The sequence below is a fragment of the Pan paniscus genome, chromosome 9, assembly GCF_029289425.2.
Source record: "Pan paniscus chromosome 9, NHGRI_mPanPan1-v2.0_pri, whole genome shotgun sequence".
NCBI classification, from domain to species: Eukaryota; Metazoa; Chordata; class Mammalia; order Primates; family Hominidae; genus Pan; species Pan paniscus.
The window spans coordinates 61,208,860-61,222,754 of record NC_073258.2 but is presented as its reverse complement, the minus strand read 5'-3'; the positions used below and the strand labels follow the sequence as shown (position 1 = coordinate 61,222,754).

Sequence of the window (13,895 nt, the reverse complement as noted above, 5' to 3'; positions counted from 1 at the left end):
GCCTCCTGGATTCAAGCGATTCACCTGCCTGAGTCTCCGGAGTAGCTGGGATTACAGGCATGCGCCACCACGCCCGGCTGATTTTGTATTTTTAGTAGAGACAGGGTTTCTCCATGTTGGTCAGGCTAGATTGAACTCCCGATCTCAGGTGATCCACCCGCCTCGGCCTCCCAAAGTGCTGGGATTACAGGCGTGAGCCCGGCACCCAGCCTTATTGCCTACTTCTTAGTGAAATTACCCCACACCTGCTGGGAAAAGTCCTGAAGTCATGGTTCTGTGTGGCGTTTCCTAGTAGCTTATAGTAGTTAATTATTTGTGCAGCAAATAATCACGAATTGAACTTGAGATTTAGACTGGAAACAAACTGAAGATGGTCTTTGGTGTTTGCACACGATGCTATTTTGTGAGAATTGTCAACAGAACCTTGCAAAATGCAAATCAGAACCTGTCATACCTTACGGCCTCCAAATTGTTTCCTATTCCAATTTTCACAACCACCTCCTTGCCCCTTCGTAAGTTACCTATTATCTTCTATGCCCACACTTTGGTTCCCTTCAGCCATATTTTATCATCTTTCACAATAATGAACATTGAAACATATGACAAAATGACTGGCTTTTTTGGTGAGGCAAAATTATCAAGATGAGTTTTAACTATGCTGCTACCTGAAAGGAAGAGATAACAGAGCTAACACCCCTTCCCTACCATGTATCTTTCCTCCTCTAGCACGGTCTTTGCACATGCCTTTCACCCACCCCACATCTCTGGCTTCCTCTTTGACAAGCAAGGTTTCCTCTTTAAGTTACATACTAGATTTCTTTCTTGAAACTGACAAAAAATTTGCTTTTGTATCCATTAACAATTGTTTTCTCAAACTGAATGCTCAATTTACTTAAAATAAATATGCATGAATTTGCATGCTACAAGTTGAAATTTATGCTGTCTCAGATTAAAGCCTTAAAAGTAAAACCTAAAACCATAAAAACCCTGGAAGAAAACCTAGGCAATACCATTCAGGGCATAGGCATGGGCAAAGACTTCATGACTAAAAACCAAAAGCAAATGCAACAAAAGGCAAAATTGACAAATGGGATCTAATTAAACTAAAGAGCTTCTGCTCAGCAAAAGAAACTATCATCAGAGTGAACAGGCAACCTACAGAATGGGAGAAAATTTTTGCAATCTATCCATCTGACAAAGTTCTAATATCCAGAATCTACAAGGAACTTAAACAAATTTACAAGAAAAAAAAATAAACAACCCCATCGAAAAGTAGGCAAAGGATATGAACACACACTTCACAAAAGAAGACATTTATGTGACCAACAAACATATGTAAAAAAGCTCATCATCACTGGTCATTAGAGAAATGCAAATCAAAACCACGATGAGATACCATCTTGCGCCAGTTAGAATGGTGATCATTAAAAAGTCTGGAAACTGAACAGATGCTGGCAAGGATGCAAAGAAATAGGAACACTTGGGAGTGTAAATTAGTTCAACCATTGTGGAAGACAGTGTGGCAATTCCTCAAGCTTCTCCTTGGTGAAGGAATGAAAACACTGGGCCATAAGTCCAGCATTCTAATTTTTCTGGGGGCTGCCAGGGCATTTACTTCTGTTTTACCTATCTCAGGCAAGGGCAGACAGGACCTGGCATACCCTAGACACAGGGGCATCATTAAGAACAAAGGCTGCAGTTTGAATAGCAAGCTAGTACATGCCACATTCCCCGCTTCCAGCTCAGGGCAAAGCAAATAGGCAAAATAAACAGAACAACACTGAACCACAACGGCTCCCTTTCCAAAAAAAAAAAAACCCAGCTCCCTGAGAAGGGAAAGAAAAAGAGAGAACCATATGTTCAACAGTCTGATTTTTCTGAGGGCTGCCCAAGGCACTGGCTCTACCTCAACTGTCTCAGAGCATTTATGGGTCCTGCCATATTCCAAATGCCTAGGAACCACTGAGAACAGAAATAACAGTCTGAGATAGCATCTGGACTTGAGATGCTCCCAGAATGTCTGGACTGGCAGATTGGTGAAGTGCTTCTCCTATATGAGTCCATTCTATGAGACTATTGTGCAAACATCAACACAAGAGTCAAGGACAATAAAGAAACAGAAAAATATGCTCCAAAAAATAGAATAAGTTTCCAGAAACTGACCACAAGGATACAAAGATATGTGATATACCTGACAGAGAAATCAAAATAACCATCGTAAAAATGCAAAATAAGGTCAGGAGAACATGCATGAATATGAGAATTTCAAGAGAGATAGAAAGATTTAAAAGTATCAAATAGAAATCATAGAGCTGAAGAACACAATAGTTGAAATGAAATTCACTAGGTAGGTTCTACAGCAGACTAGAGCAAGCAGAAGAAAAGGTCAGTGAACTTGAAGAAAGTTTATTGAAATTATCTACAGAAATGAAAAGAATAAAAAGAGTAAAAAAAAAAAAAAGCTTAAAAGGGCTGGGCTTGGTGGTTCATGCCTGTAATCCCAGCACTTTGGGAGGCTGAGACGGGCAGATCACAAGGTCAGGAGATAGAGACCATCCTGGCTAACATGGTGAAACCCCATCTCTCCTAAAAATACAAAAAAAAAAATTAGCCAGGCGTGGTGGCAGGCGCCTGTAGTCCCAGCTCCTCAGGAGGCTGAGGCAAGAGAATGGCATGAACTCAGGAGGCAGAGCTTGCAGTGAGCCGAGATTGTGCCACTGCACTCCAGCCTGGGCAACAGAGCGAGACTCTGTCTCAAAAAAAAAAAAAAAAAAGAAAAAGCATAAAGGACTTATGGGACACCATTAAGTGGGTCAGTATAGAAATTATAGGATTCTCGGAAAAAGAAGGGAGAGAAAAAGAAAGCTTATTCAAAAAATAATAAAGGAAAATTTCCAAATCTAAGGGCATCTGGAAATCCCCTAATGGGCACCTACGATGCCCAGTGGACCCCAAATAAGATGATACCAAGATAGCCACACTGAGATACATTATGATAAATTATCAAAGGTCAAGGGCAAAGTGAGAATTTTGAAAGCAGCAAAAGAAAAGTGACTTGTTAATACAGTGGTGTCCCCATAAAAATATTAGGAGAATTTTTCAGCAGAAACTTTGCAGGCCAGAAGTAAGTGGGATGATATATCCAAAGTGCTGAGAGAGAGAAAAAAATACCAAACAAGAATACTACTCTTGGCAAAACCATTCTTCAGAAATGAAGGAGAGATGAATACTTTCCTAGACAAACAAAAGCTGAGGAAATGTATCACCACTGAAACTGCATTACAAGATATGCTGAAAGGAGTTTTTCAAGTTGCAACAAAGAACAATTAAAAGCAATATGAAAGTATATGAGAGTATAAAATCACTTTTTCTTTAAAGTAAGGAGCAAGGCAAGGATGCCCATTTTTGCCACTTCTGTTCAACATAGTACTAAAATTCCTAGCAAGAAAAATTAGGCAAGGAAAATAAATAAAAGGTATTCAAATTGGAAAAAAGTAAAAGTAAAATTATCTCTCTTTGTAGATGGCATAATCATATATGTAAAAATCCTAAGGACTACATATACTCACACACGTGCACACACATACACTTTGAATAAATTCTGTTAAGTAGCAGAATACAAAAATCAGTGGTGTTGCTATACACTAACAACAAACTTCCTGAAAAGAAAATTAAGAAAATAATCTCATCTAAAATAGCATCAAAAAGAATAAAATACTTATGAATAAACTTAATTAATGAGGTAAAAGACCTGTACACTGAAAACTATGAAACACAGAGGAAAGAAATTAAACACAAATAAATAAGAAGACATCCATGTTCATGGATTGGAAGGCTTAATATTGTTAAAATTTCTGCACTACCCAAAACAATTTACAGATTCAAAGCAAATTCTATCAAAATGCTAATATAATTGTTTACAGAAGCTGATAAAAATTCTAAAATTCATATGAAACCACAAAGGGCCCCAACAGCCAAAACAATCTTGAGAAAACACAAAGCTAGAGACATCTGCTGATTTCAAAATGTATTAAGAAACAACAGTAATTAAAACAGTATAATGCTGGCATAAAGACAGGCATAAGACCTACAGAACAAAAGAGCCCAGATACAAATCCACACATATATGGTCAACTGATCATCAACAAGGTTGCCAACAATACAGAATGAGAAAAGGAGTCTTTTCTACAAATGGTGCCAGGAAAACTAGATATCCTACATAATAGACTGAAATTGATTTTTATCTTACACAATATACAAAATTCAACTTAAAATGAATTGAAGAATTAACTGTAAAGAAGATCCAAAATTGTAAATCCCATAAAATAAAACATAGAGGAAGAGTTTCGTAACATTGAAGTTGGCAATAATGTATTGGATAAGACACCAAAAGCAAAGAAACAAAAGCAAAAATAGGTAAGTAGAAATAAATCCAAATGAAAACTTTTTGCACAGCAAAGGAAACAATCAAAAAAATGAGGAGACAACCTATAGGATGGGAGAAGTACTTGCAAATAATCTATCTGATAAGGGATTAACATCCAAAATATATAAGAAACTTTTACAACTCAGTAGTTAAACAATCAAACAAACAAAAACAATAACCCAATTTAAAAAGTAGGCAAAGTACTTGAACAGACATTTCTCCAAAAAAGACATACATATGGCCAATGGGTAGATGAAAAGATTCTCAACATCACTAATCATTGTGGAAATGCAAATCAAAGCCAAAATGAGATATCACCTCATCATACCTGTTAGGATGACCATTATTAACACATAAATAAATAATAAGTATTTGCGAGGATGTGGAGAAATTGGAATTCTTGTACGCCGTTGGTGGGAATGTAAAATGGCACAGCAGCTATGAAAAACTGTATGGAGGTTTCAGCAAAAATTAAATATAGAACTACCATATGATCCATCAACCCTACTTTTCTATATTTAAGAGAATTAATACCAGGATCCCATGTTCATTGAAGCATTATTCAGAATAGCTAAGATGTGGAAACAACCTAAATATCCATAAATGGATGTGTGTTAAATACATACAATGGAATATTATTCAGTCTTTTTTTTTAAAATAAAGGAAATCCTACCATCAGCAACAAAATGGATGAACCTGGAAGACACTTGCTAAGTGAAATAAGCCTGTCACTAAAGGACAAATACAGCATGATTTCATTTGTATGAGGTATGTAAATAGTCAAATTCATAGAATCCAAGAGTAGAATAATGGTTGCCAGTCCCTAGGAGAGAGACATAGAGAGTTGCTAATTAGCAGTCATAAAGTTTCAGTCAAGCAAAATGAATAAGCTCTAAAGATATAATGTATAACATTGCACCTATAGTCCATAATGTAGTGTACATTTAAAAATTTGTTAAGAGGACCATTAAGTGTTAACTCATGTTAAGTGTTCTTACTGTAATAAAAAAATTATGAAGTTGTACACTATTTGTACATTTTTCTGTACCTTTCACATACCTCAATATAATGTATTTTGAATAAAATATCAATTTGGCTTTTCCTCTTTCAGGCATGTCCTATTATTTATGATCTATTATAAATTTTCATTACTATTTTCCATGGCAAATATCTATTTAGCCACAATTTTTGTTTTTGTTATAATGTGGGTGGCTGGCTGGAGGTTTCCATGTTTGCTTATTCCCCTGCCCCAGCTTTTAAATATGTAATTGACAAAGGTTGTATATATTTAAGATGTACAACGTAATGACTTGATAAACATATACATTGTATAATGACTACTATAATCAAATTAATTTACATATCCATCACCACCCATGTCATACCTTAGGTATTAGTCTGTTCTCACACTCCTATAAAGAACTGTCTGAGACTGGGCAATTTATAAAGGAAGGAGGTTTAATTGACTCACAGTTCCACATGGCTGGGAAGGCCTCGGGAAACTTACAATGATGGCAGAAGGGGAAGCAAATATGTCCTTCTTCACATGAGGGCAGGAAGGAGAAGTGCTGAGGAAAGAGGGAAAAGCCCCTTAAAAAACCGTCAGATCTTGTGAGAACTCACTCAGTGTCATGAGAACAGCCCTCCCCATGATTCAATTACCTCCCACAGGGTCCCTCCCACGACACATGAGAATTATGGAAACTACAATTCAAGATGAGATTTGGGTGGGGACACAGCCAAACCACATCACCTTAGAAACCCAGAACTTGTTAGTCTTTTTTTTTCCTCCATTGGACTTTTATTTGAATGTAATATTTGGGACAGTTATTCAAAAGGACAAATATTTTCCAACTTAATCTAAGGTCATAATAAAACAAGCAACAAAACAGTGTTTGGGATTTCAATTTCTCACCCTTATAATCAGGACTCAATGCCTCCTGTCATCAATATTTATTGAGCATTTACAATGTGTGAGGCACAATAGAACATAGAGACAACATTGTCCCTGCTCTTGAGGAGATTACATTCTAAAAAAACAAAACAAAACAAAAAAAAGCCTCTTTTAAAATGGTTTGTTTGGTGTTTTCTGCAGAGTATTGAGAAAATATTCTGTAGAGCGAACTTTGGATATAACTTTACCCCATCATTATTTAGAGAATAGAGGAAGAGAAAGAGGAAGGATTTTAAAGGCAGACAGTGACAGAATATTCAGGATAGGTAAGGTTTAAAGGGAGATAAACACAAACTAAGGAGAGATTTGTTGCAGTAAATAGGATGAGGGAAATAGTTTATGGGATGCAGGCAAAGGAAGCAGAGTGTTTTAAACACTGAGTGGAGCCAGACATTTCATGCGGCCTTTTTCCAAGTAAACCGCCACCAAGTAGGAATGGTTGGTGACAAGAGAGAAGGCTAAAAAAGGAAGGTAATCTTGTGCTCCTGAAAAATAGAAAGAATAAAGGATCAAAATCAAAGGCAGCCTATAATAATATCTATAAATTATTCTTAAAAATCAAAAGTGATTTGGAAGCCCAAAACTTACAGTTAATGCTACCCAATGTCATGATGGACCAAGAACATTGTAGCTTCCTAAGTTAGAAAATGCTGTATATTAAAATTTAAAAAGGAACATATTACTTTTTTCCAATCAATCCCCTTCCACTAGAAAAAACAGAAACTCATTTTTTTCAGGGTGAGGAGGAGCAGAGGGGAACATGGGGCATGGCTGCAAACAGTAGTTATGTTAGTAGTATTTTTGCTATGATAAATTTTGTGTTTAAACTTGGTAAAATTTCATTAACTGCCAAGGGAGAATGAGGAATAAATTTCAAAAAATGGACAATTTCCTTTAGAGAAATTTCAGAATCAGAAGACTAATTTACATGAAAAGCTATAGAGAAAGCAGCTGGAAAGTCTATTTATACAGCGTTTACTCCACTTACATGAACATAATACATGTGTTATTAACAATTATGTTGGATTGTCTGTAAAAATTTCATAAGATATGAAACAAAACTGTGCATCATGTCAAGTTACTTCTCTGTTAACTACTTTTACAGTACATGCATGTGAGGCAAGTATCAAAAAAAGGCATAAAAGAAAAAACACTTTAAAAATTAAATACGTGTGTTTTTTTTTAATTTTACTGATTTGCTTGATGTACATGAAGTAATGACTATCAAGCAATTCGCTTTTACTGCATCTTTACTTTTACATTTGTTCTTAGGTTGCCTAAAACATTTAAATACAAAGATAATGAGCGTAGCAAAAATAATGAAAGCAAACAGCAGTGAACTTTACAAATATGGAATATAAACCACTTCTGCCCGTATCCAGAGTAAATTGGTCTCAGCTCTGTCTAAAGGAGCACTTCTGCAGCTGTAGTCAAATGTGTGCACGTTGAGATTGAGTATTCTGCAGATATATGTGGTTTAACATGTGATATCCATAGCATATCTGTTTCTACCACAGCCTTGTAAGTGCTCCAGACCTTAAAGTACCCACAGTTACTATATCTGTGACTGGAACGAATTATCCCTTTTATTCCCCATGGGGACAAATCAATATGTAGGCAGTTTTCTTCACTCAGACATGGAAGCAGTTTTAACTCTGGCCATTGTGAAGTCACAATGTACCAAAAGTCCTATGCCAAACATTTATAACTTGTATAAAAATTCCACATCCCCATATTTGCCATTGCAAGATGAAAAAAGATAACTCCCTAAATGTTGACTGGCTCTAATCTTCTAATATTAAACATAAAAACCACATGGGAAATATTAAAATTTAAATAGAAATTCCATATCTTGGCCATTCTGAATATTGCTGCAATACACATAAACCCGTCATAAAGCTAAACAAAAAACTATTTGTGGGACAGCGTGGATGACAAATGGTCTACTGTGTAAATTTTAGGATGAGGCAGACAAAAGTCGGAGGGCTGGTTAACTTTTTCTTCCTCTTGCTTCAGTTTCATCTCCTTGAGTATCCAATGTCCACAGTGTCAAGTTGTCTCTCAGTAACTGCATTAGCAGGCGATCTTTGTATGACTCTTCACTTAATGTATCAAGTTCAGCAAGGGCTTCATCAAAAGCTGCCTTTACAAGTGAATGAGCTTTCTCTGGGGAGTTCAGAAGCTCATAATAGAAGACAGAGAAGTTTAGGGCCATAACCAATCTGATAGGATCTGTTGGTTGCATTTCCTTTTTGGTGATTTCACAAGCTTCTTGGTACGCTTGTTGTGACTGATCTAGGATCCCTTTTGTGTCATAACCAGCAGCAGCCTCAGGCCAAGTAAAAATAGTAGTCTCTTTTTTGTTGTTGTTGTTGTTGTTGAAATGGAGCATTGCTCCCTCCGCCAGGCTGGAGTGCAATGGCGCAGTCTCGGCTCACTGCAACCTCCGCCTCCCGGGTTCAAACGATGCTTCTGCCTCAACCTCCTGAGTAGCTCAGACTACAGGCGCGTGCCACCACAACCGGTTAATTTTTGTATTTTTAGTAGAGATGGGGTTTCACCATATTGGCCAAGCTGGTCTCGAACTTGTGATCTCGTGATCCGCCCGCCTCGGCCTCCCAGAGGGCTGGGATTACAGGCGTGAGCCACCACACCCAGCCCTCCTTCATTTTTAAATAGAAGATTTTGCTCTCTGCTTCTGCGGCATTGGAGATCAAGAACTTTTCCAAAAGACATAGTACATAGCACATCATTGTAGATATCTCTTAGCTCCTTCTCAATTTTCTCTCTGTATTCTCAAGGCATCTGCTGTTTTTTCTCAGCACCTTCTGTCTTTTGCTCAATACTTGAGATGACCCTGCAAGATGACCTACAGACTCCTACAACATTTTTATAAGGAACTGAAAGACGATTCCTCTCCTCATTGGATAATTCGCCTCCTTTCTCAGTTAGGGACTTCAAGCAGACTGCAGTGTCATCATATTGCTCAGCCTACTCGCCAGTTTGTCCTTCTGAACCAGTTCATTTTTATCCATGACTCGATGCTCTGTGTCCGGAGTAGGTGGAAGTAGACGGACAGGGGTTCAGCAGTCTCTAGGCAGCAGCAGCCGCAGCAGGAAGCTGAGATTCTGTCCCTGGATCTCGCTGCTCGAAAGCTCCTGTTTATTTTGTAACTGAAGTTTTGTACCCTTTAGCCAAACTTCCCTCCCGTCCCCTGCTCCCCAGTCTCTGATAATCATCGTTCTACTCTCTGCTTTTATTAGTTCAAATTTTTTGGGTTTCACAAATAAATGAGCTCATACAGTATTTGTTTTTCTGTGCCTAGCTTATTTCACTTAGAATAATGACTTCCAGTTCCATTCGTGTTATCACAAATGGAAGGATTTCCTTCCTTTTTATCACTAAAAAATATATTCCATTATATATGTATTCCACATTTTCTTTATCCATTTATCTGTTCATGGATAGTTAGGATGTTTCCATATCTTGGCCATTGTAAATATTGCTGCAATGAACTTGGGAGTACAGATATCTCTTCAGCACACTGATTTCAATTCCTTTGGATATATACCAGAAGTGGGATTGCTGGACCTATTTTTAACTTTTTGAGAAACCCCCACACAGTTTTCCCTATGGCTGTACCAATTTATGTTCCTACCAACAGTGCACAAGTGTTCGCTTTTCTCTATACCCTGGCCAACACTTGCTATCTTTGGTCTTTTTGATAATAGCTCTTCTAACAGCTGTGAGGTGATAGCTCATTATGGTTTTGATTTGTATTTCTCTAGTAATTAGTAATGTTGAGCATGTTTTATGTAGCTGTTGGCCACGTGTATGTCTTCTTTAGAAAAATGTCTATTCAGGTCATTTGCCCATTTTTAAAAATAAGGTTATGTGGTATTTTTCTTCTGAATTGTAGGAGTTCCTTACATATATTGCATATTTACCTCTTATCAGATAAATGGCTTGCAAATGTTTTCTCCCATTCTATATATTGACTTTTCATTTTGTTAGTTTCCTTTGCTATGCAGAAACTTTTTAGTTTGATGTGACTCCAGTTATTTATTTTTGCTTTTGTCACCTGTGCTTTTGGTGTCTTATCAAAAAAATTATTGCCAAGACCAATGTCAAGGAGATTTCCCTATGTTTTCTTTTAGAATTTTCATCATCTCAGATCTTACATTGAAGTCTCTAATTCATTTTGAGTTAATTTGTGTATATGGTATAAGGGTCCAATATCACTTTGTTCCATGTAAATATCTAGCTTTCCTAACACCATTATTTTTGTCTCAAATTTCCCAATTCTAAAACTATCTTGATTTTGTATACTTGTTTGATTTTCACTGGCACAGCAGTTATCCAAGCTCATATTATTGTCCAACTTTACACTGTTAATACCATTCTTACTGGGTTTCTTTTTTACATATTCACTTATGTACCACTGGGTTTCTTTTTTACATATTCACTTATGTACCAGCCCTCTCAAAGCTGTTATTCATAATGCAGCCATAGTGACCTTTCAAATTGGCATTATTAGTAATATCACCATCCTTTGAAATCCATTCCATAACACCCATTGCTTTATGACTGGATCTCTGCCTTCACTCCTTCTCACCCTACTGCCTCCATATGAATAGATATATAGATATAGTATTTTCCAGAATATCATATGAAAAGACTATATCTATATATCTATTAATATGGAAAATAGTTTGGTTGTTACCAGAGTTTGGGGTGGGGAGAGAAGTTGATTTTCAAGAGATTACAGAAGGGAACTCCTAGGATGATGAAACTGCTTTGTATGGTACTGTGGATACATAACTCTATGTTTCATTAAAACTGATAAAATGATGTTTTGCAAATAATGAACTTTACTGTAGGCTAGTTTAAAATAAAAATTCACCAAGATACCTATGGAACGCAGGATGAAATTTAAACTGTGAAAAATAAATTAAACAACATTAGAAATGCATGCCAACCTCACTGAAAGAGGTAGAGGTTAAAAGGAGCTGGCCTAAGTACCTATAAAAAACAACTACTTTGACTGCATACCTTAAAGCTAAGGATAAAAAGAACTGTACACAAACAGTGTACTCTAGGTGGTAAATTTATTTCTCACAAAAATACTGGTTAGCAATTCTGAAATGAATTTACATGTATACTAATGTTAAACAGGTAAGGAAATAAATTGTGGAAATTGTTGCCAGATTTATTATATTCAGAAAACAGGTTATAAATAAGCAAGGTTGAGAGGTTGCTAGAATGGACCCTGTGTGGCCATATTTGAGTGGAATTTATCAGTAGGAATTCATGATGGAGAGAGAGAGATGGATAGATACATACATACATATGATAATAAATATAGACGTGTGCATGCATGGGTCAGTGTACATGCATATATTTCTTAGCTTTGTCTCCTGAGGGGGCCTAAAAGCAGTGACATACAGTAGCAATGAGCACATCTTGCCTCCAGGTCAGGTTTTCTAAATATAGTTCTCTAAGTAAAGAAACCAGGGCTCCCCGAAGAAATGAAAATTCTAGGTCTGTAGCAGGTGAAATAACATGAAGAATCTTGTAGTTCCAGAAAATATGGAAGTGCTAAAAAGGGGAGAGTGGGGTGCAGCATGTCAAAACTACACAGGAGCCAACTCAGCTCCCAATGGCCAAAGCTGGAAAACTTTGAGAAACAAAACAAATATTGCTCATAACCAAAAGAATAATATAAATATTCATGAGTACATAACAATATAAATACTTTAATAAACAAATGAAAGAAGATACAAATCTTCCTTACTGAAACATTTAAATGATAAATAAAGGAGAAATGAGGGAAACAAAATCACCTTTTGAACAACACAATAGTATTTGCTGCAGGCAAAATCTACACATGAATGCTAAAACTTGTGGTTTTTCCCCATCTCTGTGGTGTAAATCCTCCCATCAGAGCTAACTTCAGGCTACCCAAACTATGTTGACCTGTGCTCCCTGAAAATTTAAAATTGACTTCCACAAACCAATATAAGCCAGTCTCAGGACATTCGTGTGTAAATTTCTTTTTTTTTTTTTTTTTAGATGGAGTCTCACTCTATTGCCCAGGCTGGAGTGCAGTGGCGCAATCTCAGTTCACTGCAACCTCTGCCTCCCAGGTTCAAGCGATTCTCCTGCCTCAGCCTCCTGAGTAGCTGGGATTACAGGCACATGCCACCACACATGACCAATTTGTGTATTTTTAGCAGAGATTGGATTTCACCATGTTGGCCAAGCTGGTCTCAAACTCCTGATCTCAAGTGATCCACCCATCTTGGCCTCCCAAAGTGCTGGGATCACAGGTGTGAGCCACCGTGCCTGGAACCTGCATACATTTTCAATTGCTTCTTAAAACTCATAGTGCTGCCCTCTCCCTCTCCCTCTCCCGCTCCCGCTGCCGCTCCCCACGGTCTCCCTCTCCCTCTCTTTCCATGGTCTCCCTCTGATGCCGAGCCAAAGCTGGACTGTACTGCTGCCATCTCGGCTCACTGCAACCTCCCTGCCTGATTCTCCTGCCTCAGCCTGCCGAGTGCCTGCGATTGCAGGCGCGCGCCGCCACGCCTGACTGGTTTTCACATTTTTTTTGGTGGAGACGGGGTTTCGCTGTGTTGGCCGGGCTGGTCTCCAGCTCCTAACCGCGAGTGATCCGCCAGCCTCGGCCTCCCGAGGTGCTGGGATTGCAGATGGAGTCTCGTTCACTCAGTGCTCAATGTTGCCCAGGCTGGAGTGCAGTGGCGTGATCTCGGCTCGCTACAACCTCCACCTCCCAGCCGCCTGCCTTGGCCTCCCAAAGTGCCAAGATTGCAGCCTCTGCCCGGCTGCCACCCTGTCTGGGATGTGAAGAGCCCCTCTGCCCCGCGGCCCAGTCTGGGAAGTGAGGAGCGCCTCTTCCCGGCCGACATCCCGTCTAGGAAGTGAGGAGTGTCTCTGCCCGGCCGCCCATCGTCTGAGATGTGGGGAGCGCCTCTGCCCCGCCGCCCCATCTGGGATGTGAGGAGCGCCTCTGCCCGGCTGCAACCCCGTCTGGGAGGTGAGGAGCATCTCTGCCCGGCCGCCCCATCTGAGAAGTGAGGAGCCCCTCTGCCTGGCAGCCGCCCCGTCTGGGAAGTGAGGAGCGTCTCTGCCCGGCAGCCACCCTGTCCGGGAGGGAGGTGGGGGCAGCCCCCGCCCGGCCAGCCACCCCATCCGGGAGGGAGGTGGGGGTCAGCCCCCGCCAGGCCAGCTGCCCCGTCCGGGAGGGAGGTGGGGGGTCAGCCCCCGCCTGGCCAGCCGCCCCGTCTGGGAGGGAGGTGGGGGGCGCCTCTGCCCGGCCACCTCTTCTGGGAAGTGAGGAGCCCCTCTGCTCGGCCACCACCCCGTCTGGGAGGTGTACCCAACAGCGCATTGAGAACGGGCCATGATGACAATGGCAGTTTTGTGGAATAGAAAAGGGGGAAAGGTGGGGAAAAGATAGAGAAATCAGATTATTGCTGTGTCTGTGTAGAAAGA

General features: G+C 39.3%; 1 pseudogene; it reads right to left on the bottom strand.

Moving 5' to 3' along the window:
* Positions 1-8,370: 8,370 nt before the first annotated feature.
* LOC100991007 (14-3-3 protein zeta/delta-like) lies at positions 8,371-9,439 on the bottom strand (annotated as a pseudogene).
* Between the last annotated feature and the right edge of the window lie 4,456 nt (positions 9,440-13,895).